General features: G+C 36.1%; 1 long non-coding RNA gene across 1 annotated transcript in view; it reads right to left on the reverse strand.

Moving 5' to 3' along the window:
* Positions 1-19,497: 19,497 nt before the first annotated feature.
* The window catches only part of LOC140710531 (uncharacterized), a 321,317-nt gene continuing 313,844 nt past the window's right edge, over positions 19,498-26,970 (reverse strand). The window contains exon 3 of the long non-coding RNA XR_012091600.1: positions 19,498-19,593. This is a non-coding gene — a long non-coding RNA (uncharacterized lncRNA). The remainder of the gene's footprint in view (positions 19,594-26,970) is intronic.

A 26,970-nucleotide genomic window follows, 5' to 3' on the forward strand; every position in this document is an offset into this window, starting at 1 on the left:
TAACACTCAGATAATGATTTTCTTGAATCAAAGCAAAGCTAAAGTCTAATATCAAAGAAAATCATATAGGGAATTATTTAGCAAGCATCTTGACATCTCTGCAGCACAAATAAATGTATACTTGGGTCAATTGATAAAGTTACTAAATCATCAAAATTGGCAGAGCTCGTTCATTATGAAATCATTGCTTATTAATCACTAATTATTGCTTATTCTGCCCAGCACTGAAATAATAGAAGGACCAGCTGCTAACTTAATATTACAACTGTAAGATAAATACTTAATTTTAAAAGTATGATGCTTATTTGTGTTGTGTGTTTTAAAAACAACAATATTTTTGAAATATTTGCATTATGATTTACATCTATAAACACCTTCTGTCCTGATAGAAGTTTTGCAAGTAGTTGAGGCAGGGAGAGTTATTTGCGTTTTATGGAAACCATACTCTGCATTTTGAGATCACATTAAATTTACCCAAACCTGTGTGTTAACTTGGTGGAGGATGTTAAACTGAAACATAAACTTACTGATTCCTAAGGTAGTGCTCCCTCCATGAAATCCATCCTTCATAATGCAGCAGAAAATGCCCTCTCCTCTGCAGAAGGAACATTGGATGCTTCTGCTTTGGTGCTTGTCAATGCTTTAGGCATATTTCCAATACATCACTCAACATGTTGTTTTCAAATGCAAACAGAGGGATAGAACTGAAGCAGATAGTTATTAAATGGACATTGCAAAAGATTAGGAGCTAGTGTTTCACACAGTTCTTTAGATCAGTTAAGACATGTGAAAAAAAAAAAAAAGACAAGCAAAACTCTTACTAAATAAGGAGTAAATATAGGGGAACCGAGAAGTGATTAAAAATTTGTGAATATAAACACAGGGATTAGTTAGGGGCAGCCATTTTTAATTTTCTATACCAGTTGAGAAATCTATCTAGGGCACTTTATTTAACTCATTAACATATCTTAGAAAACCAAATGAATTATTTGTCAGAAAGAATTATCTGGAAAGAAATTACTGAGCTCAGTGTTGCATATCTTTGTGGATATTGCCACACCAAAATTAATTACAATTATTAATAATGGTTTTCTCTGGGGATGCTTCTCCTGCCACCCAAATAAGTCATTCAGTGTTTAGGCTACTTATGGTCTGTATTTTCTTTGAATGCTATTGCATATTTTAAGAAGTCTGAAAATAATGATTACTCTGGATCACATATTTTAGAACAGTAAAAATGCATTAGTAATGTAGCTGCTCAAAAACTAAAATCCTGCAGAAATAGCTCTATAGGTTAGCAAGATCAAAGATACAACTATCCTCTGCAAGAGGTACTTGGCAATATTTCTCACCTAGAGATGTCTGTTGTTAATAATTTCATGAATGCTAATGGGAGCTTTCCGTTTACATGACAAAGAAAATAGTCTATTTGATATGGAATTATTAAATGACCATCTATCATGGTTGAGCAAAACTGGTTGCCTTTACATAGATGCTGGCTGAAATATTAGACTTCAAATAAATGAAACAAGTTATTTTTCTACAACCATTTTTTTCTTGTTTGCCAAGAGCTCCTTATATTTGAGCAAATCACACATGTGTTACACTTGATATTTTGAATGAGTTTGTCAGAAAGCAGATCTTATCCAAGTCAGTCATTTTCTCAGAGGTTTAGGGAAGATAAGAGATTTGTGTGAGGTCACTTAGCCAGGGAACCTGGAGCTCTCTTCACTGAACAATTTCAGCAAGGTTTTTAGTCAGATCATTGGAAGGTCAATGATATTTAGTGCTATATTCTAGACCCCCATATTTTTTAAAGTTTATTCAGTTCTAAGCACTCAGGAAAAAACCTAGAAAAATGGTAGTTGTCTCTTTTGAACCTTCAACCACAAATTTTTGGAATTATATCTATCTATATAGATGTCATATCACAGTAATTTCATATATATATCTTAGACCAGAGATTTATTTACCAGTGATAGTAGCCTCACTAATAAAACATTTTCTGACAATTTTGGGAGTAATAGCTACTGTGTTTATAGTGTATAAACACATTATATAGTCACACTGTAAACTATGCTACATTTTGTTGTTTAGAAAGTCTCTTACAAGGTCTGGAATAGAATGTTTTCAGTTGTCTCTGAAATTTTGCTAAGGCCTGTTAGCTGCAGACAAAAGGTAAAAGAGCAGTGATAGCCACATCTAGGCTTTCCAAGACAGCAAAACTGGTACAGACATTATCAGCCCATTACTCACTGCCAATCTTTAGAGAGACATTTAGAAATCTGCAATTTCAGATAGAGAATCAAAAAGTGAGGACGTTTTTGACTTAGGAGAGAAACATTCGGTATTTCCCTTTCACATCCAGTCTTGGGGGAAGAGAAAATGTCATTCTAACTTACCTCCAGGCAGGAGAAGAGGGTTCTGAGAAATGCATTCCTGAAGATTTAGTAGGTACTGACTGAATATGCACAGAGCTATGAAAACTAGGGCGCTCTTTCTGCCAACGGGCAAGGGCAAATGCGACAAGAAAGTTCTTGGAAGAACTTGAGTTATGTCTTCTGGAGTTTGGGGACACATGTGACCGTAAAGATGAATATTTTGTTTCTCACGTACATAACTCTGAAGGCAGACAGTTACCAGGATCAGACTGCAATGGCCAGAAAGCAGAGTCTGAAGGAAAGGAATTGTGCAGTGACTATGAAAACGTATCATAGAGGCTGGACTTGGAGGCCCTCTCTAGTGAAAATATAATGGCCAAGAAAAAAATGACTGTAACACCAGGATGTGAGATTTGTGCTCATTTTCTTCTAAAATAATCCCCTCTACTGACCCTGGCAGTGAAAGATCACACAACAGCCACTGGGTATTTCATTAGTAGGAAAGATTACACTTCAGTTGCAGAAAAAGGAGAATAATTAATTATATGTGAAATTGAAGTACAGATAAAAACCTAGGACAAAATTCTAAATTCAAAAAATTGAATAATAACATTTTCATTTATCTCTGTTTTTTTTTGTAATCAATTTATGAGAGCCACGATATCAGCCCAATTTATGACTGTGGGATGGGGAGGGAAATCTGACATAGTATAGATGGGTGGCGTGATGGGAAAATGATAAAATTAAATCCTATTTGCACATCCATCAGATTTAACTTATTACATTCATTCTGTGTGTATCAGTTAATCTTTACAACAACCCTGTGAACAATATCACCAACGCTTTCTTTACAGATGAAGATTCTGAAGAATTCAGGGAGTCAGGACGGATCTGGCATTAAACCAGTTGCATCTAAACCTAACACCTTAGCTTTAGTAACTACAATTTAGCTTGCTCACTAGAACTTTCTGCAGTGATAAAATATTCTTCATATGAAATATTCAGTATGGTATGCACTAAGATATTGTTGCTATTGTTGCTGCTGAGTACTCAAAATATGCCTAGTGTAACAGAGAAAGTGAATTTTTAATTGCATTTATTTTAAATTAACTTAAACAGAGTCATGTGAATAGTGGTTTCTATATTGGACAGTGATATTCTGGATTGTTCCATATGTCCAATGGTCTTATTTCTATGGATCATATATATGTGGACAATTGGTCTAGATCTTAGTGGAGCTTCACATTTCTCAGGCATTGACAGCATAAAGACACACACATACACACACATGCACACACATGCACAGATACAAGGACACACATTTAGAATCAGTTTAGAAGAGCGCTGTTAGAGTGTGAAACTGTTGAAGCTACCACTCTGTGCCTCTGTCAGAGGAGTAATAATTGTGAGCACTCGAGGATGGGACAGTGGCCACAGGACCTTGTCCTTCACCTCTGATGAAACCTGACCAAATTTACTTGGTTAAGTCCTGTGCTGTATAAAAGATTTTATTTGAATTATATGAATATATAAATAAATAGATGTATACGTAGACAAATAAATGAAACCTATTTCGAAATGCATTATGAATCCTGGAGAGCTTAGATTTTTCCAATGACTCTTTAAGTTATTAATGGTGTAACCATAGGCAACTTTGTCAACCTCTTGGGTTTCTAATATCTCATCTGTTAACTGAGGAGGATACTAGATCTGCTTCCCTCAGAATCTTTCCTGAGTTTTTGTTGATCATAAATGAGGTGCTGCATGAGAAAGGAATGTGTGAGCTGTGAAGTGTTACACAAGTGTGGATTATTATTCATTTGTTGCCACAGCAACTGAAGGGCATCTCTGTGACAACAGAACGGCTAACTGAAAAGCAATGATTAAAAAAAAAAAAATGTATTGTCAGAGCTGAAGTATATGATACTTTAGCAGCCAGAAAGCCCTAATACTGGTATTTTTCTCATGTCCTTTATTGTTTTTCCAATCAAGAATGTATTACATATACATATTGATGATTCAGAAAATATGGAGAACTGTAAAAACAATGGCTGTTTTGATGTGTCCTCTCCATGTTTTCTTTTTGCTTGTAAATATGTCTATATTCATATACATAGATATATCAAATTTTGTTTTTCTTGAGAGTCTACTGAATATGCATATTCTGCTGTATATATATATATATATATATATATATATTCTGTTTATTATCTTTTGTCATGTTTGTTCATGCAGGTTATGAAATATTTTCCCAGAATATCACATTTATAATTAATTGCATAATATACTATCATATGGCTATGTCACAATTTTTTAAATAAACTCTTTGTTAGATGTTTTAGAGTTTTTTTCTATTTTCCTCTCATTTTTTTCTTCGTGGTTACTTAAGAATGCTACAGCAGATATCACTGGCTTCTAGAAATGCATAGACAAGAGCTCTCTCAAGGAGTGGCACTTGAGCTGAGTCTGAATGACCAAAAGAAGCCAGACATTAGGACAGAGCACTCAAGGCAGAAGAACCAGCAGGTACAAGGCCTTCGTAAAAGCTATGTTAGTTGATAAGGCACTGCATTACCTCTCCAAGGAGGATTTATACCTTACACCTTATTCTGACCATGTAGTGGATGAGATAAATGCTTAAGCCAAGATCTTTATACATCTCACATTACCATTAGCTCTTAAAATACTTGCCATATATTGTCTTGTTAGTAAATATGCACTGAATGAAAGCAGACGGGTAAAATACTTGCAGTTTAGTCTACTTTTATAAAGTAATAACTTCAAAACAGATTCCCACCACATAGAGCCTATTCAAGAAGAAAATATTTTATATGCTAATAGCTAATATTTAATTCATTTGCAGAAAATATGAGGAAGAGTAAAAAAGAAACTATATAGAATTCCAGATCAATTAATTTCTTCTAAATGTAAATGTCTGCTATCTTATACCCATATACAGAGTAAAAACATAAAACAAAAAACAAGGAAAAATGTTTGGAAGAGAAACTATGCAGTGATATCAGTTATGAAAAAAGTGGTGAGTCTCATATATTTTATTTCTATTTTTGGTATTAATAATTCATAGTTTATATATTTATAGTCAAGTGTAACATATAGTATGTTTATTTCAAGATTAATGCAGTTAGCATAAGCATTACCATATGTTATAACTTATTTTCCAAACAGATTTTTCTCCCTTGGCCCATAGAATGCATTAGAAGGCTTAGGGCTTAGAAAATATATTGCAATATTGCACTCTGATGGTGGGCAAGAGAGACACACTTAGCTTATAGGCATCACCACCTATACCCTCAACTTCTCCATCTCCTAGCTTAGTATTTATTCCAGTGCTCTGTTTTCCCAGTATGCTAGAAAACCAAGTTATTGATATACAAAAATGTACATTATTTGTGCTGAATAACAAATATAAAGCTATTTTAATACACCAAATTCATATTTAAACCAACTGCTAGAGAAAATAATGCTTAACCAGTTCATGTCTGATTAATGCAGATAAAAATGCCATCTAATCATTTGATGGCAGGGATAAAGACCAGGTGTGCTAATCAGTTCTCATGTATCAAGAACGTCACTGCTAATAAAACAGTGATTTCAAAAAATCAAGGGACACTGGCACTTGCCATGGGCTGAATTTTGTTTCCCCCAAATTTATATGTTGAAATCTTTACCTCCAGTGTGATATTTGGAGATGAGGCTTTTTGGAAGGTAACTAGGGTTAGATGAGCTCATGAGGGTGGGTCTTCGTGATGGGATCGCTACCCTCATGAAAAAAAAATACACCTAAGAGCTTGCTGACTGTCTCCATAAAAGCACAAAGAAGAGATCATGTGAACACGCAGTGAGATGGTGGCTTCTGTCACTCAAGGGAAAATCCCTAACAAACTGACAATGCTGAAAACCTGAGTTTGAACTTCCAGGATCCAGAACTGTGAAAAAACAAATTTCTGCTGTCCAAGCCACCCAATATTGCAGTATTTTGTTGTGGCAGCCTCAACTGACTAATACAGTTCTTCACTGAGGAAAAATTAAAAGGACACTATGAGAAGTTTATTTGTAATGGTATATTAGTGCATTCTCATGCTGGGTAATTTATAAAGGACTGGGTAATTTATAAAAGACAGCGGTGTAATTGACTCACAGGTCTGCATGGGCTGGGGTGGCCTCAGGAAACTTACAATCATGGTGGAAGGGGAAGCACACATCCTTCTTTACATGGGGAAAGGAGACAGAAGTGCTGAGTGAAGAGGGTGAAAAGCCCCTTATAAAACTATCAGATCTTGTGAGAACTCAATCACTATCATGAGAACAGTATGAGGATAACTGCCCCCATGATTCAATTACCTCCCACTAGGTCCTTTCCTCAACACGTTGGGATTACAGGAACTAAAATTCAAGATGAGATTTGGGTGCATACACAGTCAAACCACATCATATGGGTATCTCACTCAGAGACCTGCTCCACAAGAGAACTGGAGAATTCCAAGAAAGCCAAGTCATTCACAGTTGCTCTCAATAGAAATGCATATTTCCACTCATGCATCTCTCCACAGAAATGCACATGCACTGTGGATTATGAAAAAAAACAAAAAACAAAAAACCTCATTCTAATTGTTTTACTGTGTACTCTATGGTCAAAGTAGGGGATATTCTGGGAAAATCAGTAAGTATATATCTTTGGGCCACCCTGATCTAAAGACAGCTGAACTTAGTTGAGTTGAACATCATCCTTGTTGATTTACTCATGCCTTAAGACAGTGTGGCTGGCAGACCAGGCAATAGGACATTCTCCCTCTCACCTCCACAGAGATCTATGTGGATATTTGAAAATTGCCTTGCTATTCTCAGAACCTGAAGCCATCTGAGAGTCTCTTTTGTGGCTTGTTTCTTTTAGAGTGTTATAGGAAAGGAGTCCATTGACATCAGAGAGCCTCAAAGAAAAATATAACACTGAAATAGAGTAAATAGAAATTTGAAAGTCTTCATTAGAAAGAACACTGGCAGAGAACTTGGCCCAGTTGTTTTCTAGTGTTTTGTGGAAAGCAGAACTTTTAAGTAATGATGAACTTGAATATTTAACTGAGGCAATATCTAAGCAGGGTTGAAGGCACAGTCTGTTTCTCCTTGCTGATTACAGTAAAATCAAGAGGAAGGAGGTGAACCAAAGAAGAAACTGTTAAGTAAAAAACATAACTTGATGACTGGGAAGACTCTCAGTGTACTGAGATAGTGTGTTCTGGAAATAGGACCAAGTGTGTGGATGAACAGTTGTTCACTAAACAGACTAGATATGTGATTCATGGATCCAATAAACTATCTTAGCAGAAGGCAAAAATGGAGATGCATTTATCTATGAGAGATCTGTTGAGGACTCTCTCTCTGATGGCTTTGACTTTTATGAATTCTTTCTTGACATCCATGTCAGGAACAAGGATTTTGAGAACTGTATATAAGCAAAATTACCATCAACCTGGATTGAAAAGGGTAGAAATAGGATGGAATGAAGAACATAGGACTTTGTGAGCAGTGCCACAGATACAGAGACAAGGAAGACTCTTACTGTCACCATAAACCCAGAGGGCATAGTCCCAAGGGGCAGAGCATCTCCTCCTGGCTACCGGAGAACAGAGCCATCTCTTAGGTTCTAGAAAGGGTCCCAACTTCCGAGCTGTTGTTCAGGCTGCCACCTGTTGTTCAGGCTGGGTCTAGTGGCAGAGCACCAAGCCAAAAACAGTGTTTTTTTAAGTCTTAACATCTAATGGAATTTGTCCTGAAAATTTTCAGATTTGCTTGAGAACTGCCACCTCTTTTTACTATATGATTTCATCCTTTTGGAATGTGAATGTGTCTCCTATGCCTGTCCTACCATTGTATTTTGAAAGCACAATAACTTCTCTGGTGTCACAGGCTCAGAGATGAAGAGAAATTTTGCCCCAGGATGAACCATACCTTGAGTCTTACCCATAACTGAGTTTGATGATGTTTTGAGGAGACTTTAGACTTAGAGATGATGCCAGAATGTGTTAAGATGTTTGAACTTACAAGTGAATATATTTTGTGTATAAGAAGGACGTGGCTTTTAGGGGAGTCACAGATCAGACTGTTATGAGTTGAGTTGTGTCCCTGCTACCAAATTCATATGTTGAAATCCTAACCCCCAGTAGCTCAGAATGCGACTTTGTTTGGATATAGGTCCTCACAGAGGTAATTAAGTTAAAATGAGGTCATTAGAGTAGAACGTAATCTAGCATGGCTGATGTCCACATACAAAAGGGGAAATGTGGACACAGAGACACACATGCATATGGGGATGATATGAAGAGACATAGGGAGATGATGGGTATCTGAAAACCAAGGAGACAGGCTTGAAACAAAATTTGTATTCATGCCTCTCAGAAAGCACTAACCCTGCTGATACCTTGAGTTTAGATGTCTAACATCCAGAACTGTGAGCAGTAAATTTCTGTGGTTTAAGTCATGCAGTTTGTGGCACTTTTTTACAGCAATTCTAGCAAAGTAATATAATAAGACATGATTGAGATTCACTAGTTCTTTCACAACCTGTGATTAAACTTAGAAAATAGCCTCAGTGTTATCAATTCAATAAACAATTAAATGCCTACTCTGTGTAGTGCTTTGTAACAACAGCTAAAGAGAATAATAATACTAAAAAAAAAAAAAACACAGTCCATGCTCATGGGTTACGGTTTGGAATAATCAAATTCTAAAATGTCTGAAAAAATGTGAGTTGGCTGCTAACAAATGGATTCTTAGAGTAAGTCATACATTTCAATGGGAAACATTTTTTTACATTTGAATTAGAAAACATTTTTTGTTGTTTCTTCAAATGACCTGACTGTCACCTTTAATAATACTCATAGCAGCACTGCTAGAAACTATAAAGTTATTTTCAGCAAGGTGACAATAGAATGTCAATGAAAGCCATTGACATTCTCATAGTGAGTACAGTATATCACTGCCTGCTTCACAATTGTACACAGAGCTGTATCAGTTTTTCAGCTCACATATATGTGAAAAGTATAGTTCTTACTCGTTTTATGCCTCTGGATATGTATAACGTATATGCCAGTTACTTTGATGAGTTGTATTGCTACTGAACAAAACTACCTAGTGACACTCTGTGATCTCTGTGTTGTAAGGTATTTTTAAAGTATTTTTTAATTTTTTTAAAAAGCATCACTTAAATGTAGTTGTTTTAAGAATTTGAACTCCAAATTGTTTCAGTTATGATTTGCACATGTTCTTCTATTTTATGTAGAGGCAGGTTTTACAAGTACGTTACTAAGCATGCTTTGATTTTTATCTATGGAGCTAGATAGTTATCATTATGTTGTAGTGCTATCATTTTTCAAGATAAATATGGTATTTGATGACAATACATCTGCCTAATATATTATAATATATCATGTTGTGAATCACAGGACAATTTGTTGATAAATTCTGCTCATAATTATGGCAATCATTCAAAGACACAATTCATTAATCAGGACAAGACTACAACCTCTAGATTTATGGAACAATAAATTTAAGAATAGAGGTAGTTTAGGAAGAAATAATGATGATGACAAAGCTTCGTACATTTATGAAAAGTTTAGTTGTAAAAACAACAGTAGAGAATAAAATTTGTTAGTGTGGCACCTCGGCCAATCAAGCAGTAGTGGATATTTTATAATGAAATGTCTGGGCCATATATTGCTCCCAGGCATACTGGATTTTCACAGTGCAAGGAAATTCTAAAAGCTAAGAATGGAAAAGGATGAACTAGGTAACAACCTGGACACTTGGGTTATTAACTTTTTATGAGTGAGAGTGGTCACAGCTATGGAGGATTCATGTATGCAGGATTAATGTAGACTTTTCACCACCGTTCTACCAGGATGGTTTAATCTGGCGTGTAGGGCATAGCAAGCTCTTGACAAGTGCTAAATGATTTACCTTCTTTCACAATGGGGTGAAATACGGGGAAATAGGTTTGACTTTTAGGAGAAAGGGATATTTTTATAAATAAATCCTTGTGTTAGTGCTACCCAAATGGTTTGAAATTCAAGGCTAAGATTATGTTTCATGTAACATACTATATTAATCATTAAATTCATTTATAGATGTGGAATCTATTTCAAATGAGTAAACTCTCCAAAGAAAAGCATACTTTTTTTTTTGGTCACAGGAATCTTAAGTGACTTCATTAACAGGTGAGTTGCATTGCTCCTGAACAGAGCTACCTAGTCATAATCTGTGTTACCTTTGCTTTAAAACGTTCTCTTTACTCCATTTCCTTAGTTGATATGCTTGAGGCATCCTGTTCAATCAATCATTTATTCACCCACTCATTCATTTAACATGTATTTGCTGTTGCAAAGCAGGCAGTAGGAATAAAATTAGGATCAAAATAAAGTAGTAGTAACAAAATTTGCAGAGTGTGTTCTGAGTGAATAACTTAATACGCATTTCTAAATAGATGACAACTCCATTTGGAAGTCTACTCCTCCTGTTCTTTTGTAAATGTCCCTGCTCCTCATAATCGGGTAAGGTGTGATATGGTGAGAGCAGTAGGATTAACCCAGGAGGGGACTGCACAGCATTGCAATGGGAGGAAGGAACTTGCCACATACATGATTCTCTGTAATGATTGATAAAGTTCCTTTCAGGTGTGCTTGGTAATTGGTTTTAGTTACATTACAAGGACCTAAAAGAAGTGAAGACTACTATGATAAGTCTGGTATGACAACATTTATCTCTCTTCCCTTACTTCTAGAGTAGCCAGATTTAGTAACAGAAAGTAGAGGGTACCCACATAAATTTGAATTTTAGATAACCAATGAATAAATAAATAAAGTTCTGTGGCGATCATACACCCCACATAGAGCTCATTACTTCCTTCTACAACACAGACCCTTTAAGCAACATCTAGAATAGTGCCTTTCAGTTGGAGATATGACCTTCTCCATCAGTAGCAGTATATTAATTCTGACAGAGATTCTTAACCCAGGCAGTGGGCACATTCCCTGAGGGACAAGTTTTACTTAGTGTGTGAGCAAGAGGGTAGTCATGTTTGTTTCTTAAAAAGAAGCCTTCTTCCATGTGATTGCTATGTAACATGTGGTCCCCAGAAAGATCATATCCAGCATCCATACTCATCTACTCTGAAAGGGATCACTGTGCTGTGGTAAAGACAGAAGTGTGTATTTTCTGTCATTCTGCGGATGGGCACATTGCCTGGAGCCTTACAGTAGTTATACAGTTATTATATTAAGTTGGATTACTGCTGTTACTACTCTTGTTACTGCTGCTGTTACTCCTGCTAATGCTATTACTAAAATTATCTAATGAGCCTTTAAACACATGACTGTATTTTAAATTCTCTTAACTCAGCAGCCCTGTAAGCTATGACTATCTGGTCATTATTAGTACTATTTTATAGACAGAAACATAAAGACTCGGAGAGATTAAGTAATTCACCTTCTGTCATATAGGTAGGCAAAATCAGAAATGAAATTCATGGTCATACGCTAACTCTTCTAATTCAAAAACTAAATCTTTTTCTACTACATCACAGTACAGTTAGCATAGTCTTTTCCAAGAGATAACTAGAAAATTGATAAAGGAGGAGATATTCATGCTTTACATTTGTAATACACTCCTAATGCGTAAATGATAAATAGGCCTTTTCATATCCTTTTGTTTTTACAAATTTGTAAGTTATAAAATTAATTAAGAACACAACTATATCTGCTCATCTTCAAAGATGCTCTCTCATCAAAGAAGCAAGTTCAGAACCCCATACATGGAAAGGCACATACTAAGCCATAAGAGAATATTTTGCTCCATCATCCCTAATACCTTAACTGCTGTCAGCTAATAAAAACAAGTAAAAAGCATGTTGCTTTTTCTGAATATTTTAATTATGGACTGGATGATGTATTTATTTAAAGATTATCTAGGAAATTACCTTAATAATTATACTACATATTATATTAATCAATGGAATGCAATAAACAAAACACATCCTTACAAATATCTAAATTAAATAGCATCTTTCTGTGTCTTGATCATAATTCAGTTGGGGAAGCAAACTGTGAAAATATAAAATGTTAATTATAATAAAAACAAAAGTTCTGAAAAGTAATATAAGATAGATCACAAGGTAAATATGGCAGCATCATATTGAAAATGATGTGGAGTGACTATGATCCCTGAACTTTATTTCTTATGGCCAACACCTAGAATATTACCTTATTCTAACTGTCCTCATAGTAATTATAGCAATCTAATATTTTTTCTATGTTTATTAGTTTATGGACTCCTCTCTTCCACTAATGTAAAGTCTTTATGAGAACAAGGACCCTGTCTGTATTTTTCATCATAGTATTTCCAGAACCTACAAGAGTATATAACACATAACAGGTGAATTAATGAGTAAACCAATGAATAAGAAAAAGTTCTAATTACAGCTCCATGGTGTTGAGCTTTTCTGGGCTCTTGGTTTTTCCATTTGTAAAACGACATTAAATAATCACTGTCTCAAAATTTCTGGTGATTATTAAGCACAAAGTAAGCAAATCATACTCCACAGTGACACCCAGTATATAAGGGTTCAGTAAATGGTAGCTATTAAAATAAATGTGGTCATCGGGCATGGTGGCTCACACTTGTAATCCCACCACTTCAGGAGGCCGAGGCGGGTGTATTACCTGAGATCAGGAGTTCGAGACCAGACTGACAAACATGATGAAACCCAGTCTCTAGTAAAAATATAAAAATTAGCCAGGCATGGTGGCACATACCTGTAATCCCAACTACTCGGAAGACGGGCAGGAAAGTTGCTTGAACCAGGGAGGCGGAGGTTGCAGTGAGCCAAGATAGTGCCACTGCACTCCAGCCTGGGCAACAAGAGCAAAACTCCATCTCAAAAAAATAATCCAATAAAATAAAATGTGGTGCTTTCGCTTTCATAACAGATGATTATACATCCCTGCCTCATCATTAGGTTTGCCAATTGTCATAGCCAATGCAATATGACATGTGCTACATCTGAGCAGAAGCTTGACTTCTCTCACTCTTCCCCCTTTCATGAGAATGTGCCTTTTCCAGATCAGGGCTGTACCTTAATCCTGGATCCAAGAATAAACATATATGAGGCAAACTCAAACCTAACCTGCCTGCTTGAACCTGAGATTCAGGAATAATAAGTCAGCTTGTTATATGAGAACAACTAGTTGTTGTTGAAAACCACTGATGTCATTTGGATGTTTGTCCGTCCCCTCTAAATCTCAGGTTGAAATGTAATCCTCAGTGTTGGAGGTGGGATCTGGTGGTAGGCTATTGGATCATGGGGACACATCCCTCTTGAATAGCTTAGTACTATCTCTTGGTGATGAGTGAGTGTTCACTCTGAGTTCTCATGGGATAACCATTTATTTAAAAGTTTGTGACACCTCCCTCCTTTCTCTCTTGCTCCTACTTTTGCTGTGTAATACACCAGCTCCCTCTTTGCCTTCTACCATGATTGGAAGCTGCCTGAGACCTCACCAGAAGCAGATGCCAGCATGGTGCTTCCTGTACACCCTGCAGAACTGTAAGTCAATTAAACCCCTTTTCTTTATAAATTACCCAGTCTCAGGTACTTCTTTTTTTTATTATTTTATTTTATTTTTTCTTAAAAAAATGGGATACACGTGCAGAACATGCAAGTTTTTTACATAGGTGTATGGGTGCCATGGTGGTTTGCTGCACCTATTGCCCTGTCTTCTAAGTTTCCTCCCCTCACACTGCATCCCTGCAACAGGCCCTGGTGTGTGTTGTTCCCCTCTCTGTGTTCATATGTTCTCAATGTTCAACTCCCACTTATGAGTTAGAACATGCAATATTTGGTTTTCTGTTCCTGTGTTAGTTTGCTGAGGATGATGGTTTCCAGCTTCACCCATGCCCCTGCAAAGAACATGATCTCATTCCTTTTTATGGCTGCGTAGTATTTCATGGTGTACATGTACCAACCAAGAACTAGCACAGCCACTAAGGCTTTAGAATTGTTATGTAGGATAAGCTATTGAATACTGACTACTGAAACATTCTATGGAATCCCAAAAGGTGAGCTGCCCAACTCTGCATAAAATATTTCTTCAAGAAAGAGTGTTTGGTAGTGGGACAATGAAGGTGGGTTTGAGTTGACAAATGAAAAGAAGCAATATCTTCCTGCCATGAAAGTATGACATAAAAATTGGCTGGCCCCTCTTTCAGCATGTCAGCATCTTATTTTGTTTGATTGTCTTAAGTCTTATGCTCTTTTTCTCACTCTCCCTCCACCTAATTCAGTCCATTAACCATGAATCTCACAAATTTGGTCACATCACTATTGGCAGACCAAGCACATTGTGAACATCGGTCACTTCCTCAGTCATTTCTATTCTGGAGTTTTGCTCCTGCTATACGGAATTACTTGAGTCAGTTAGTTCCTTGTATACTGAATTACGTGAGTCAGTTAGTTCCTTGTAACTCTCCTGCTATTTTCTGCTTTACCTACTTTGCATAAGCCTTCTCTTTGCCTGACATGTCCTCCTCCTCAGAAACACCATACACCCAACTTCCATAAGTGAGGTTCTCCTTGTTTTAACAATCCAGTTCAAGTGCTGGTCAGTCTTTAATTATCATCATCACTGTAACATCTGTTGAAAAGGGTCATTATTGAATTGCCTTTATTATCCCTGGTTATTAACACAGAGCCTGGCCTGTAATATGTGCACAATAAATACATGTCGAAAAGAGATGATTCACAGGTCACTTCAAAGACCAAAAAAGTCTAAATACGTCATTCTGACTAAAATCTAGTCTGTTATAAATGTGATTCTAATCATCGCACTTCAATGAATTACATTGGGGACAGATCTATTTAATAGATAAAATGACATTTAGAAGAATTCTTAAGCCCAGAATGTAGATCTTTTTTCCAATTATTCCACCAGCAATCAACACTATGTTATCTGGTCTTCATCAAGTCTCCAGTTGGCAGGTTAACATCTTCATGACAGGACTGCATTGAAAACTAGACAAATAAAACAAAAAGAAAAGAAGAAAGAAAGAAAAGAGAAAAATAAAGATCTCTGCTCATTTTCTTTCGTTTAAAATGACAATTATAACATTTTGCTACTATATCTCATAGGGCTGGTATTAGCCCATGAGAAATCATGATATAAGTTGTTGTAATTATCATTAAAAAATGAATACCTCCTCACTTTTTACATATTCCCCAAGCAGATATGGGCAAGCAAAAGACACAAGAAAACCTGAGTTTGTATATATAGAAGAAGAGCTACCCAAGAGCCAGACACGAACCTGTGAGAGGTGGGAAGCATAAAGGCTGATTTTTCTGACATTACAATTTACCTTCAAGGTCAAGAGTTGAGAAGTCATAAAGAAGTAAACAAAAAAACAATAAAGTTGTGTTTTCAAAAAGAAAATGGTGAAGAGAAAAAGTTAATCCCTAAAAGGCATGAAGAAAAAAAATCAGAGTTGTATTTTTCATGCTATATGAAGATTTATTGTAAAGGATCTTTTCAGCTAGGCTTACAAATGCTTACTCTTTTGACATATGATGCCTTGCTTATAGAGTTTAGAAAACATATTAATTTCCCATTCACTTTTACACGTCCTCAGTAGGAGAAACATATTTTATTTTAATGCCAACAAAAGCAAGTAACTAGGAAGACCTAGTTGGCTGCCACAAAGAAATAAAGTGTTGAATAGCGTCATCAATAATTCACATGCTCTGTGTAGAAGGAACAGATTACTTGACTGTATAAAGATTATTTCTGCCTTGATGCAGAACCAATGAGTTTCTCCTCATGGGTCCTTTTGACTCCCTCTTTGACTGACGGTCACCTGATAAAATACTACATAGGAGAAAAATAAACTGTATAATATGTAATGTCACTTAGATCACTTCCTGCTTGAATCCTATCCTCAATCTCTAAATTTAGAGATTGAGATAAGTCTTAAACTGGGTTGTATGATCTTGTGATTGCTGAATCAAAATATCAAGATTACTGGGTTTGATATACTTCCAATCAGTTTTTCCAAATTCTTTCTTTATGTCACAAGGCTGTCATGGTTATAATGAAACAAAACCCAACCAACATAAGTTTTGAAGAAAATTTACAGATCTAAAAGGCACATTGGCAAAATTCTTTGAAGTTTCTCAGCTCACCTATCCCTTCCCACAAAATTGCCTTGACTACATTAATGGTAGCTGGCAATCCACCATACCTTTCCTGCTTCAAGGGAGGATTGTTCTTATAAGTATGCCATGATCAAAAGGACAGTTGATACTTTAGGCAGTGAAAGAAGTAAAATCTGCTGGATGAAGGAAAAGCCAAGAATTAAAATGTTCCCAGAAATTATGGCTGAGCTATAATCGTGTATATAGGATTATTCCACAGAAGTAATTTTGCAGTTTTTTTTTGCGGGGGGGAGCAGACATAGAATGATAGGGGAACATTGTGATTCATAGGATATTTCCATTATATTCCATAATTCTGCATTAGAAGTTCAGAGTAACTTAAATAATGCATGATAAGTTATATCAAAAGGATTTCTGGCTGGGGTGAATGCACACAGGAAGCTGCTTGTAAGGTCATATTTCAACAGCCCTGGGTAATGACCTGGCTGGCCTCTTTTTACACCCACAGAAACTCGAGGGTTTGCAATTTGTCAAAGATTAATGGAGAAGCAAGATAAGTAAATTTGGTTGGAACTTTAAGCCGGTTTTTAATGTCAGGATACAAAACACCAGCATAGTACTGTTAGTACTTCCATCTCTCTATATAAAGAAAGTAACACAGCATTAACACTGATGTAAAGTTAATATATAACGAACCCCCTGATCCTGTGTCCCCTTCTCAAACAATAACTGGATATGGAGAGAAGAAGGTTCTACTACAGGAAAACGGCACACCACAGGCAAAGGTTGGTGAGGGACAATAAAGATTGAGAGCCGTATTAGTCAAGGTTCTATATAGGGACAGAAGGTATATATGAAAGGATATACATATATATGAAAGGGAGTTTATTAGGGAGAATTGACTCATGTGAGTGACAAGGTAAAGTCCCATGATAGGCCATCTGCAGGTTGAGGAGCAAGGCAGTGAGTGGTGGATCAGTCTGAGTCCCAAAACCTCAAAAGTAAGGAAGCTGACAGTGCAGCCTTCAGTCTCTGGCCAAAGGCCCGAGAGACCTTGGCAAACCACTGATGTAAGTCCAAGAGTCCAAAAGCTGAAGAACTTGGAGTCTGATGCTTGAAGGCAGGAAGCATTCAGCATGGGAGAAAGATGGAGACCAGAAGTCTGCTCTTCCATCTTCTTCTGCCTGCTTCATTCCAGCCATGATGGCAGCCGATTAGAAGGTGCCCATCCAGATGGAGGGTGGGTCTACCTCTCCCAGTCCACTGACTCAAATGTTAATATCTTTTGGCAACACCCTAACAGACAAACTCAGGAACAATACTTTCCATCCTTCAATCCAATCAAGTTGACACTCAATATGAACCATCACAAGGGCTTCACTGTATGCCTGTACCCATCCCAACAAATTGATACATTATCTTGTAATTATCTCATTGACTTCATACAACAACACTAACACGGAGGGGTTATTCCTGACTAGCAGATACCTGCCTCAGAAGGGATCCAATAGTTACATTACAGAAAGTGTGTGCATCTGACATCATTTTCCATTTCCTCACCACTACATTATACTGCATAATGACAGAAGCAGTGAATTTTGAGGTCTGCTAGAGAAAAGCAACTCTGGAGAAACAGCCATGCATGAGCCAAAAAGAAAGAGACTCTTGGTGGCACTTAGCAATTAAACCTGCTTCAGATTGTGTAAGGCAAAGGAAAGAAATAAAAGTGAGCTGTTCAAGGACTGGGACTAGGGATGCAGAAAGAAGGTCTGCAGAACTGCCTAGACCAGTGAAAGATCCTGGGGAATGTCACGATTGGCTGGGCAAGCTGGGTTGTCTGGAGAAAACTGAAGCATTGGAAATATCCACTCTTACTTATGACTTAAAGTTACCTTGATCCTTATCTTTCCAAGTGGAAAAAACAAAAGTTCATTAAAATTGCTGTACTCCCACCCATATTTTTCTTCTCTTTTATCCATTTCTTCCAGTGGATGTACACTTTCTTATTTGTCGATGTTCTAATAAGCCATTATTTGCTCTTGCTAGATCCATTCTTCACCCTCCTCTACCCTGCGGTGTGCCAGTGTGGGTGAAGGCAAGGCAGGCAAATTAGCCCTGCGGATGGCATAATATTCTGGCTTCTTTTTGGCTTTGACCAATGACACCCACAACAGGAGATTGGGGCACAGGAGACAGTATGTCAGAGTATTTATTTTCTTTGACTGTTTCTCACCTCCTTTCCTCCCACCATGATCCCATTTCTCTGGAAGTAGCTATGTTTCCTACAGCTGTATCTCCCAAGGGTGGCTCTTCTTCTAAGGCCCTGGTCTTTACTGTGTGCCAGACACACAATTTTCTCCTTGTCCCTTAAGCCCTTATGGTGGTAACAGCTTCCCACTGTTGCTAGTCTTTGGGTCGCCTCCCATCCTTTGTTTCCCAAACCCTAATCTCACCTCTACAAATAGTTCTGTCATTAAAATTCTTATGTGTGAGTTATCTGGAGTAGATTCTGCTTCCTTCCAGGGATCTGAGAAATATCAATAATCACTCTTTCCTGGTAGGAAGTGCCTACCTGCAGGGAGCACACTTTCTCTACTCGTAGTTCACACTTCAGTTGTAGTATCAGGTCCCAGTGAAGAAGAACCTTTATGGTCCAGCTCTTCCTACCATGGCACAGAACTTCAGTTTGAGAGTCCACTCAAAGAATGGGATCCCATTTCTCCGCAGACCTAACAATCTAATATCTAACTTCTAAATCTATTTCTTAATTGATTCTGTAGTTTACATAAGAAAAAAGAGAGAAGTAAAGTTTTGAGTCCTTCAAACCCCAGCAGTTTTCATGTTTTTCCTTTTTTAACTCCCTTCCCAATACTAAGGAGGCTGTGTGCAGAGGAGCTTTACTCACATAAAGGTATAAAGGACCAGTGGGTCCTTCTGGTCTTCGCAGAGATGGCCTCTTAATTCCAAGAGCGTTTTGATAGCACCTGTGGATACTGGAGTCTAGAACAAGAAAACAATTGAGGCTAGCATTTGACTCTTGATGTGCTTGTTTTTGAAGGAAGAAATCTGAGATGTTTGGGACTAATGGGCTTTTTATATTGCTCCCTTCCTGCAGTTTCTGAACTAGTGAAATCCCTGCTACACTAAAATAACAACTTGAGGAGTTGGAAACTGGTCTGTGGGTAAAGAGAGCAGAGGTGGTTGAAGACACTCGTCTGTTGTTAATCATAAAGGCTGTCCTCAGTGCCTTATCACATGGGAGGTGAAAGAATACTATCTCTTCCTAACTTTCCCTTGGGAAAAATGACTTCGTATTAGTATTTTACAGGCCATGATACATAGCATGTTTTGGCATTTAGCCAAAACTGAGAGACAGAGGTGAAGGTATTTGTAATATTCAGGAAACAAAACAAAACAAAAAAGGAAATGAAGTCTTTCTGCCAAACTTGTCCTCCGTATCGCACTAGTCTCTCCTTCTGGGTGTCTGAATGGGGTACACTAGCCTCTTAGAAACACCCCAATCATTGAATCTCTGCAGGAGGAAGAGTTATCTGAAACCATTCATTTCACAAGCATTTATTGTGTGTTTCCTGAGGTTTCACACGCTGCAACAGATGAAGGACACTGGGGCAGGACAATGTTAAGGCCACTAGAGGCAGAGGTGAGCTGGAAGTATATAGAATAAAATCATCACTGGAAAGGTCTGCCTGTTGTCCCTCAATTCTCAGTCCAGTGAGGGGAACAGAAAGGCATTTCTATTTTTTTCAAAAGCAATGTGATTAGCACGATTCGAGGAGTGTGCTGGAGCAGCGGTCCTCAACGTTTTTGGCACCAGGGACTGGTTTCGTGGAAGAAACTTTTGGGGGCGGGGGAATGGATTCAGGATAAAACTGTTCCACCTCAGATCTTCAGGCATTAGATTCTCATAAGGAGAGTGCACCCTAGGTCCCTTGTGTGCACAGGTCACAATAGTGTTTGCGCTCCTGTGAGAATCTAATGCTGCAGCTGATCTGACAGGAGGTGGAGCTCAGCTCAGGCAGTAATGCTTGCTGGCCTGCCACTCACCTCCTGCTCTGTGGCCTGGTTCCTTTAATAGGCCATGGACTGACACTGGTCCACAGCCCAGGGAGTTGAGGACTCCTGTGCTGGAGAATCAGCAAGGAAACCCCGTGTTATGGCTGGTTTAACCTCTTCATTTTAACAAGGAGGATTCTGAAACCAAGGAATGTTAAGAGACTTGTGTCAGACAGTTCCTGGGATGCCAACTCTGACTAAATCTCAGCTTCTGGGCTGTAGATGGCCAGAGATGATAATATAGAAGAAGAGTATGTAAAGAGTGGAAGAAAGAGCTTTTTTTTTTTTCCTTTGGGTTTAGAGAGTTTGCCTGCTGTGCAGAGTTAAAATAGAGAGAGGCTGATTTGCGAAGCTACCTAATCATGGCAGAAAATGTATGCAACCTAATCTTACATTTGAAATGAAATACTTTGAAGTGTTTTGAATCTGCACTATTGTATCTATGCTGCTAGTGTCCAAGTGAATTACTGAAAGCCAAACAATATATACAAGACAAAGGTACATTCATACTACAGAGGTAAAACCTCGAACATTATTGCAAAATACAGAACACCAACTGCATGTGCGCTTATGTGTCATTAAGCCTAGACCTCTCTGAATTTTCAGGATGTACTTAAAAATGCTGGATGCAGATGCTTCATATTCCACAGTCATTTACCAAAAAAGGAGGGTTAATAAAATCAAATTTCTTCCTGTGAAGGAGACTTAAATAAAACAAGGTCACTAATTACAGGTATTGAACTGTTTCACCTGACATATTGAAGGCTTTTGTGTGCTAACCAAGTGCCATTTTTGGAAAAATTTCCAACGAGAAAGAAATGAAGAAAGGTGGGAAAGATCGCATGAGAAAAGTGGGGTCTCCGTTCAAGTTCCCCAACCAACTAGAGAACCAGGCTGAGAGGAATAATAAGCATTGATTAGATAATAGGGAAAAAAAAGACTAATTCCATTTCCAAAGATAAATGTTTTTTGTTTTACGTGGCTTGAGGGAAGTCTAAAGCCAAGAGTAATTTATAATCTTACTTTCAATCACTTTCCCCCACCCCCAACATTTTGTAAGCATTATGTCTGTGCTTTCAATCAGACGTGTTCCAGCAATAGCAGATTTGTCTCCAACTTAGAGAATTGTTAATTAGGGACCCAGATGTGTTTCACAGAACAATGGAAGCTAAAATCAATGGCTGCCTAACCTGAAGGTTAGGCTCAGGCAATGCCAGAAGGAGCCAAATACATTCCCAGGCCTTGCTAATGAGACATTGAGTGAATGTTTGAAATGATGCTGTAGCAGGATTACATAAGGCCTTTATATACTAATCACATGGAAAAAACAAATATCAGGAAAAAAATCTTTATATACACCTCCTCTCCATTTATTTTCTAACTCTGGAAAACATAACAATTTAATTCCTTTTGATAGTTCCCTCTGGGACCCAAGAGGTTTTTCTGGAAATTTTAAAAAATGAAAAGTCACGTTCAAGTTTTATGCCTGAGGAGAAAAAAAAAGAGTGTTTCCTGGACATTAGTGAAGAAAGAGAATAGAATCCCCTAACTTTCCCATTCCTTTTCCATCCTGGTCCACCTACTTTCTGAGATTATATTGTCTGTTTAGCTGGGTTCTAGATTAATCTCAACCAGCATTGTCTTGCATTCAAATAGTGACATGGAGGCATTATTTCCATAAATAATCTGACTCCTACAAAGCCACTGTGCACTGGTTTAATCAAGGAGTGGGGAAGGAAGCTAATACTTGTTGGGGAGTAATTAGGTGCTGGGCACAGTGCTAGGTGCTTTCTATGTGCAGTCTAATCTATTCCTTAGAGCAATGTTTGTGCTCCATAATAGATCATATTCTACTCATTTTCAGAGAAAATTCAGGCTTAGAAGTTAAGGAACGTTATAAATTTTCAGCATTAATAAATGAAGACATAGGGTTTGATGCCAAGTTTGTCTGTCTTTGTACTACCATGGGTAAAGTCAGGATATATCCCCAGCCTGACTGATTAAAAACCTATAACCTTTTTTTCTATGCCAGGTTTTCTTGTTTAGAAAGAAATTCTTGGTTAGGGTTTTAATGATCTTCCTGAAACAATGTAACTTCAGGCAATCTGTCTAACTTCTGAGAGACTTAATTTCTACATCAGTATGATTACAGAGTTGCTATAGGTGATACCAAGGATTACCCTGAGCCCTGATTGGATTTATTTTCCTCCTATATTGGCAATTTCTTCTTCTCAATCACATCACTTTGTTTTTCTCTTGCAATCTGATTTTGACAAAGTTAGGGAAAATGACAATTTTGTTGAAGGACATTTCAGCATAGCAAGAAACAAAGCTGAAGGGACAGACTCAGAAAATCAGGAGGCATTTCTTTTTTAACATTTATAACTCTAGTTCATTTTTGAAGGTGGCTGTATATTTAAGTGGTTCATTATGGAATAATATAAATATTTTACTGCTTTTTCTGTTAGAAAATAAGTATTTCTGTGGATACAGATTGTAAAGATGCAACCAAAAGATTGTAGGTATCTATATACACTACCTTTTACTACTTTATGGGTCTTTATTTATTTGAAGCAAGCTTGCCAAAGATAATCAAAATATAAAAACAATAAAGAAATGATTGAGAGCTATAAGAACTGTTTAATATTATCTGCAATGACTCCTTATGTTTCATGACTTGCTTAGGCTTAAATTATAAGGTAAAAGTTAAAGAATGAGGATTTTATACCAATATATTGGTGAATATACTTAAATTAGGTTAAAAATCTACCTATGCACTGTTTACAACAGACACATCTGAAATGAATTGTCACATAAATCTTGCAAGTAAAAAAACCCTACAAGATAGTATATTAGCAAGATGAAAGCACAGAAATAAAATATAAGAAGCAATGGTAATATTAAATAACACAAAATTTAAGACTTTGGTCAAAATAGAGAAGCATATTTTTCATCAGAAAAATATTAATAAAAGAGGATAATCCATGAATAATACAAGCAATATAAGTCAGAATTTGACAGATCAGATAGATTGTAAAACCATAAAGATATACAAGGTTACATTATAAAATTGACAAGGGTGACTTGATTTCTATTCATGAGAGTTTACACCCTATTTAAATGCATATTTTCTCAGTGACCCAGAAACAATCAGGAACCCAAAAATGATAAGTAAATAAATAACAGCATATAATTGGCTATAAAATAAACATTTCAATAAATTCCCAAGTGTTGAAAATTTAGAAGTCATTTTCTTTTCTTTGCTACAATTCAAACAGCAGAGTCCTGTGAAATAATAAACCACGTGTAAATGGTCTACAATAAAAATTAATTTAAATGAATAAAATGGGTATAAAATAAAATTGTAATTCCAAATCGCTTAAAGTTTAGGAAAAATTAGTTCACATCATAAAATAAACATATGACATGCATCTAAAACCATAGTCAGAAGAGAAATGAAAGCTTTTAATTATCTTATTAATAAATAAGAAAGACTAATAGATAATAAGTTGACATTGAACTGAAAACAATTTAAATGTAAGAAAGGAAAAAATAATAGGGATATTTAAATATTTCTGTAAATAACAGCAAACCTATTATGAAAGAAACGTTAATAAAATTAAAAGGTGGTGAAATCAAGTAGATAATTATAATTTTGAAAAAAGAGAGAAACATGTACTACAGTAAAAATAGAGACACGAAATCCCACTAAGATATTATAAACAATTTTATGTAAACATTTATAAAAGTAAATATAAATAATTTAATGAGGGAAGCAATATTTTGGGACAATATAAACTTTTAAAATAAACTCAAAGATATTATAGAGCACAGATTGTCATAGAAGAAATATAAAGGGTTTCAACGACTAAACCGAAAAGTTTATTATCTCATGTGAACTTGTAGGTAAATCTTATCAAATCTTTTGGTAATAGACAATATATATGTTATAAAATTATTTCATAGCATAGACAAAGATAGATATCTTCCTAAGGTTACATATCTTCATTCCAAAATATGATAAAGATGCCACTAAAAAGTTAAACTATGAAGAAGTAATCTTATATAAATTTAAAACTATGAAATAAGCAAATACAACAACATAGAAGTAGAGCTTATCTCCAAGTGCAAGATAGTAACTTCAGGAAATCATTTAATAGACTCTAGTCATTTAGCATATTGTGATATCAATAGACAAAAAAGTTAATAATATTCAACATTTGTTACTGATTATAAAAGCTTAAAGAAATATAAGTGAAAGAAAATTTTTCTTAAAAATTGAGAAAGGGTTTTAGACATTAACAAATACCATAGTAAATGTATTGAGACATTCTAGCAAATTCACAATCAAAGAGAAATGCTGGGTCTCATCACTATGTCATTACTATTTAGCATTACTTTAGAGTGTCTAGCTTAAAAAGAGGAAATATTATATAGGCTTATGGTTGATGATAGACCTCAGAAGTCAGTAATAGACTTTATTTTGGAATAGACATGTGTTACCTGAAAGACTGTAGGCAATTATTTAACTCTTCTAAACTTCCATTTCCTCATCTGTGGAGAAAGATATTGACCACTCTCTCATGAATGTTACGACGATGCAATCTAATAACACCAGTAAAGTGATTAGCAAAGTATCAGACACTTGAAAAATTTTAATTGATAATGACTATTAGCCATATTAGTCATTATCATCTCCATCGAAGCTATCGTTTTATTTTTTGATTTCAACCAAAAATTAAGGATATTCAATCAGATGACATGCTAGAAAAAATAAATACTTGAATTCAAGTTGTTTCATTTATGTTGGCAATGGCTAATTAGAATATATGCAGGAAAAACAAATCGAATCTAAAAAATACAAAACAAAGCAAAAATCAAAGATAAAATTATAAAATATGAAGATACATATTTAATGTAAACCTATATAAGACAATATTGAAAAATATATAAAATGTTAATAAAGTATTTTAGATAAGTTTTTAATAACTGCACAATTATCATCTAGATGGGATGATGTCTCTCCATCTTAAATAACAAATAAATTATAATTCAATTTAAATTGTAATTCTATTTTTTTATAATTTTGCAAGTAATTTCACATTTCAGCTGGAAGAATAAATGTAAGAGAGTGCTCACACAAATATGTAAAATTTTGACAAATGAAGCCAAACTTATACAATAAGCATAATTTATAAAACATTATCAAGAAAACAGTAATAGATAAGTATAGAAAAGTTTAGAGAAATAAATTTTAGAAAGTAAATTTAATAATCCCAAAACATAGCAAAGTATATGAAAAGTTTGAAAGATGAAAACATTTTATTAAAGTTGATAAATAATAGGATATTTAACAAGTTATTTAGGAACAAACTGCCATACCCATTGAGGAAAATGACAGCTCTCTTCCATACAGCATGTACAAAAATTAATTTCAACCAAATTAAGGCTCTCAAAGTTTACTCAAAAGGGCAAAAATTTAGCATGAGCTACAGGAAAGTATTTTTATAAGTTTTATGTTTTTTAAGCATGAGGTAGATTCCAAAATTTTTCACAAAAATGATTAACAGTTGGTCAGGAACAGTGGCTCACACCTGTAATCCCAGCACTTTGGGAGACTGAGGCAGATGGATCACGAAGCCAGGAGTTCAAGACCAGCGTGACCAACATAGTGAATACCTGTCTTTACTAAAAATACAAAAAATTAGCCAGGCATGGTGGCAGGTGCCTGTAATTCCAGCTACTTGGGAGGCTGAGGCAGGAGAATCACTTGAATCCAGGAGGCAGAGGTTGCAGTGAGCAGACATCATGCTACTGCACTGCAGCCTGGGCAACAGTGCAAGACTCCATCTCAAAAAAAAAAAAAAAAAAAAAAAAAGAAAACCACAAAAGACTGATTAACAGTTTTGACAAAGCAAAAAGTAGATATTTTGTGTGGCAGGAAATAATATAAGTTTAATATAAGTTTAAACCCCCCCAAAAATTTAAATGATAGAATATACTTCCAATGTATCATACAACATAGATCTATTATTGATAATATATTTTAAATCTGCAACTAATAAAGAAATACAAATGAAAAATCCCAGACAATTAGCATAAGAATAACCTAACAAACATGTAAAGAAACTAACTGATATGGTCTGGCTCTGTGTCCCCACCAAAATCTCATCTTCAATTGTAATCCAACTTTTAATCCCTATATGTTGGGGGAGGAACCTCATCAGAGGTGATTGGATCATGGGGGTGGTTCCCACATGCTAGTCTCCTGATAGTGAGTGAGCTGTCATGAAAACTGATGGT

This window comes from Chlorocebus sabaeus, chromosome 27 (assembly GCF_047675955.1).
Source record: "Chlorocebus sabaeus isolate Y175 chromosome 27, mChlSab1.0.hap1, whole genome shotgun sequence".
Classification (NCBI taxonomy): Eukaryota; Metazoa; Chordata; class Mammalia; order Primates; family Cercopithecidae; genus Chlorocebus; species Chlorocebus sabaeus.